The following is a 6,264-nucleotide window of genomic DNA, read 5'->3' on the forward strand; positions in this document are numbered from 1 at the left end:
AATTTTCCTTTTTTTCCATCTCACATCAGTAATCATACAGGGGCAAGTGAGATATTTCTGAGGTTTCTAATACAGGTTAGGCAATCAGATAATTTATCCTGGCCTCAGAATCAGTGAAGACAAATGGGAGATGCTGGTTTGATTTCTTCAGTGATGCAGGAATTTGTTGTTTATTTGCCTTTTTTAAAAAAATAAATATTTTTTTTTTCCTTTATCTGTTTTATCATTTAAGTAGCATGTAACCAAATTATTTTTGGGGGCGATGTAACGTTATTCCACAGAGTCTCAATAGGCAATCATTTCTAAACTGCTGCCTCAATTCTTGTTATTTAACAGTCCTAGAAAATAAATGAGGTGAAACACAGTCATTGCCTCAGTGTTTGGGCATGCTATGTGTGTGGTAAAGCAGGTGAGATGTGGCTGTGCGTTATCTGACACTTTAAAAATCTTGTGTACACAGGAACAATATCTTGGGTGGTCAGGAACCAACTGAGGTATCCGATTTTTTTTTGTGGTCTTCTGTGTGCTCTTATTGAGTAGGAAGAGAGAGATTTATTTTTATTTGTCTTTTGGGTGAAAGTCAGACTTGACTGGCTACTTTTGACTAGTTATCCACTTGTTGGGTCCAGAATCACAGGAAAAGTTATTGAACATAGGACTGGAAGCTTGACCTGAATGAACAAAGTTGTTAAGATCCATATCATTTGGCTTCCCCAGTTTCTTTCATTCTGGCTCGTTGCCTCAGGTTTGAAGGCAAACAAATCCTCAATATATCAAAAATAAACTTTGCATGTTCTGTTGCAGAATTGTATGCATGGAAATGGATACAATAGTTTATGATGATTGGGAAGACAGCTGGTGAACCTAGGTGTTTCTTAAGCTCTTAGCTTGCTGTAGTTATGTCTTGCAACCGGCATTTGCCAATAAGCCCATTTTGATGGTGCTCCCTGTGACCTCTAATTTTCTTCCCTGATTTCTTGCCACTTGCCAAAGATGTTTTGCTAATGCTTGCCAAGAAAGAACAACCCCCTGCAATATGGCCATGTGCATTATCCACCTAGAGCTAAGGCCCAAGCAGGTCTGTAGCAGATTGTCCTGCTGCTTGTTGGGACTTCCAGAGCCTGCTGGGTGACAGATTTTCTAGAAGTTTGTCAGTGAACAGATTTGCCACCCACAAAAGTACAGACTGCCTCATGCATGTCAGGTTACTTAATGTCAGATTTCTTGCTAGACAAGATAAAGGATAAATTAATATGTTTACCTTAAAAACATAACTTTGTTAACGTGGAACAATTTATTTTTAAAGCAAAAATGTGCTTTTTTTTTTTAATTAGATTACAATTGCTTCTGCAGTTTTCCTGGTTTTATTGTTAAAGATAAAATTGGACAGTCCCAAGACATGGCATGGTGACCTGTCCTTTTTCAAGCTCTTGTTTAATTCACCCTTCTTCCCCATGGTTCTGGTGGTATTGTTTGCCAGGCAATGTCACTGAAGCTTATAGATGTTATGCACTCAGACTATGATGTGATCATTAATTTGCTAATGCTTATCCATCTGGTATACTGTAATTTTGTGTTTCATTAATGCCATGGCCCAAACTTTGTGCTTCCGTTGAGCTCTTTATGGTGCGCTTTAGTAAGTTTTTAACTTTAACCGACTCTACTTTTCTTCCAGCATCAGAGCTCAAAATCTTGGCACCTATTTAAGTACTGAATTGTACTCTTGGAAGGCTTTGTGTGCTCAACTTGTGCTCAAGTTGAGCACACAAAGTTTTTTACAGCCTGGTATGGCTGTAGCGTGCTCCAGAGGTGTGTTTTGGGTTCTAAATGTTGCTGGTGGAGATGGGGAATGCCCTCCTGGTCCTGGATATGCAAACTTAGCACCTTCTTTGTGATGCATTGCGTTGGTTTGATTCCATCCACCTGGATTTTTTTATTTAAAGATACCATCAAAAATTTGGATGCCTCTGCTAGCAGACTATGGTGTTGTTTCTGAAACATTTGGGGCTAATCATAGGAGCAGAATTCTAATAGGAGATCTTTGCTTGCTGAGGATCCAATCTCGTTTGGGTCTAAATTGCTGCAGCACTGTGAGTCATCAGTTCTGAATCAGGCCCTATGTGGTTTTCCTTGGAATATGCATATGGAAAATACCAGTATCAGCTTCCTGAATATTTTTCATTTTTTCCACAAGTTGCGGAGTAACATACTGGAAATATTCCAGTGCCTTCCACCAAACACTAACACATTTAACCAACCTCTTACTTGAACAGATTGTATCTCTGGAGTTTATTTGCTTTTTGCAGACATACTCTCAAATCTTTCCAGATCTTATAAGCTATCAAAAAGAAACACATTTATATTACAATTATTGATCTTATACCTTAATCTTTGCTGCTCAGGTATAGGTAAGTCTTATATAAGCTTTGACGGTCACTAAAAATATATGGAACTTGAAAGGATTAACTCTAAAATCAAGCCCATTGTACCTTTATTATTATTATTATTCCTCTGCTAGGCTTTACTTTATTATTCAATGAATGGACTAAAACTGTCTTCTTCAAATAGGTAATTTAAAAGCGCATGTAGAAATTTATCTACTGTCCTATTTACTCGGGTGTGAAATCATATTAACATTTACACTTAACGGGCAAAAATATATTCTGTGCATAGATATGCTTGTGCCCTGAATGAAAGGTAATTTTTTTTCACCAAGACTCCGATCAAGTCCATCGATACTGTTTCTGACTGATAGGAAGCTTATGTGATCTGTGTGCCCCTCACTCCAATAAACAAACTGATATTTTTATGGTATTTCCAAAAGAGTTCTTCATAAAGGATTATATATTCTGTATACTTATCCTGCAGTACTGCTTGTTATTCCTGACACTTCCTCCACTGTATCATCTGCTTTTGTAGGGGAAAGGAGAAAACAGCTTGTTTTCTGGAGAGCAGTGAGCAGACTACGGGTGGGCAGGGAGAAGGGAATGCAGTTTGGTCCTCCCCCTCAACCCTGCCTTTGTGCTGTCCCACTGCATCTTTGGAATCCATAGCAAGGTTCCTTGGGTTAGAGATGTCACAAACACATGGCTACCTTTATTGAGACTCTTAGATTACATTCATGGTATGCCTTCGCTTGAGCAAGAAGGCTGCTATGGTAATACAAATGACTCCCATTCCATTGAACTAATGCTACTCAGGGAGTGACTTTTATTTGCCTTTACTTTATTCCTAGATCTTCATATGGGACCCAGAGACTGCTCAATGTTCAAATAATCAATGCACAAAGTTGAAATCTAGACAGACACCAGTACAGATTCAAATGTTCTGTGACACAAATACCAATGTATAGGCGCTTCTCGTAGACTTTCCTGAGCAGTCTATTTTGGTGAACAAGCTTCCCTTCACACATCTTTCATGGATCAATCAATCTTCATTCCTTCTGCCAGTGGACTTGCTTCTTCTGTCCTCAAGTATCAATTTGTCAGGCTCTGATTAATACCAAGAAAGGTGATAAATCCACATCTTACCTGACCACAGAGAGAAGTAGATTACTCACTGAAATACTCTTCTGGCTGCTTCTCCATTGCTTAGGCTTAAGTGAAGCAGTCTTAAAGGTAACCTCATACTGACTGTTCTGACACGTACTCTGTGTTTCCCAGAAACCTCTAAAAGTCTCCATACCAAAGGAAGTTATGATATTTGTTCAACAGGCCTCATACTTGAAATACATCTAAAAGGCAAAGGTATTCCTTGCTGTCCCATGCCTGTATGGCCCTAAGTAAGATTAGCAACAGCTTTTTGGTAAGGTGACAAAGATGTGGATGGCAAAAGCAAAACCAGACCGGATCAAACAAGATCAACCCTCAGATGCCATGACAGAGAATGCATAATGAAAGCCTGAATAGAATCACCAGTTCCATGGCATTTTCCCATTTTGGTCTCCCCTTTTTGGTCTTCCAAAAGGAACTTGGATTTAACTGAGCACCAAAACACATGAACATGCACTGTACTTGACAGCTAATCCCCACAAGCTGCTCTTCGCTCTGATTCTGTTATTCCTGTAGCATTACTTCAAGCTCACCTGATTTAAGGTAACCTTAATCACCTCCATCCATTCAGTGATACAATAATGATATCAAATTGGTTATCCTGTTGCATTAGATAGGACTTGAGTACCATTTTTCATACCCTGACTACAGTGCTTCTCACTTTTCCCATCTAATATCATAAAATAGAATTATTAAGGTTGGAAAAGACTTCCAAGATCATCTAATCCAACAAAAATCCTACATGCTGAGCAGGAAATAATCCCAGGCCCTGCTATAAAGAGAAAAACATACCTAGCAGCCCAATAGGACTCAAGACTACAGCTAGTAACAGTCTTTGCTGTTCCAGTTACACAGCTAGCACTTCCAAAGTCTGCATTCCTAGTCTTTGGGAGATCTGCAGTCAACTACCACACTGATCTTCATAAGGCAGGAAGCATAAGGCTTTCATTTTGTTGTATTAAAAAAGCACAGATTTGCAGAAATTCAGTGCCAAATGAAAGCCCAACTAAACAGGAAATGGCCATGTGGCTTGAGTCCCGCTTAAGGGGCGGTCTGTTCTGAGGTGATTTCACAGCAGCTGTAATTATGAAAGTGTTGATCAGAATAAATCATCCTAAACTAGAGCTGTTTTCTTGTAAATGCCATCAGCAAGAAGTGTCTGTAAGTCTTGATTTCTTTCCTGCCTTAGACCATGAAATTTTCCCTCTACAGAGACCACTGCATGGACCTTTATCGAGTATTTATTTATGTTAATAGTTCTGTTAGTGGGCATTCCGGAGTGCTTGTCATGTGAGTGAAAACTCTGTCCTTCAGAAAGGGGAAGGACACTCGCTGGTCTGGACAGGCCCCCAGCAGGAGGCAGAACTTCTGCACGTTGGTGTCACAGCGAGATTCAGAATTACTCCAGATCTTGTTTGCATACCAGTATCTTGTTTCCCTTTCAGTTGAACTGGTTTTTAATAAAATAATATACATGGATACTCATCCTGGCACTATTAAAAAATCACTCCCTCTGAACCCGCATTGGCATTCTATCGCAACTCCCCCCATGTTTACTGCTTATTGGCTGTATTTGCTGTTGCTTGAATAGCTCTCTGATATGCATCCGTGCTTTTACAGCTTTCTTTTGGTTGTGGCACTATTACAAATCCTTTTGTGTGTTCAGAAGTTTAAACAAACATGATGTGTATGAATGAACTTTCCAATTTAGCAGAACCCTTGTTAGTTTGGCTTTTCAATTCTCAGTAGCTGATCCAGCTATGGAGCTTGATCCAATGTGGCTTGTGCTGGACGCAGTAGCCCAGCTTCAGTTGGAAAAGTCTTTTAATGTAAAGACGTAGGTAAAAAATATGCATTTCTTGATGGGTAAGTATAGGGCTTTATTAGTTAGTTTCCATACCATCCTCTATCTTTCCTTTCAGAAATAAAGTTAACAACATAATAAAAAAATAACAGAGGAAACGCTGAACTGTGGGGGAAAAAGAAAACCTTTTGTTCGCAAAACTTGTTCTGTCAGGTAGACTGTTTTGAGAAATCTACATGCCAATTAAGAAATATTGGAATATTTCACTGCCTGAAGAAAAATGTTTTTAATTAGCATTTTTCTCCAGTATATTTTGAAAAGGGCATATTTGAATATTCCAAAAGAGTCATATAGCTAAGTGCCTAGAGCTCTGACATGTTTAGAACTGATACTGTAACCACACACAATTAAATCTCTTTCATTCCAATTCATCGTTAAAGGATGTCGTGCTTGTAAAGCCACTGAAGGATATGTTTCCTGTGGCCTGGGGGGGAAATATGTGTATGAAAAAATGCAAGATTTAGGAGGAACCTGACAGTCACCCACATTACACAGATGTGGTCAAAGTAAAACATACTAATACTTGTTTGCCAGAGGTTGGAGATATAATAATAGGTGTGGAGATTTTAGCAGCAGTTACATTATTCCAGATCTACTGCTTTGTATTCTTTCTGAAATTGTTGGAAGATAGATCTTTGTGCCATAAAGTCTTTCATCTTTGTGGTGCCTGGTTAGTTTGTAACTTCTGAGCAATGGTCACTTTTTTCCCTTTCTGTTTTCCAGCATGATTTGTCTGTTGTTGGTTTTTAATCACTTGCATGATTTACAGCTTGTACCTCATCACATTGTCCTCAGAACTGTCATTAAAAAAATAGCATAGTTCATGTTCTGCCTAAATAAGTAGAAGGG

The sequence above is a fragment of the Oxyura jamaicensis genome, chromosome 3, assembly GCF_011077185.1.
Source record: "Oxyura jamaicensis isolate SHBP4307 breed ruddy duck chromosome 3, BPBGC_Ojam_1.0, whole genome shotgun sequence".
Taxonomy (NCBI): domain Eukaryota; kingdom Metazoa; phylum Chordata; class Aves; order Anseriformes; family Anatidae; genus Oxyura; species Oxyura jamaicensis.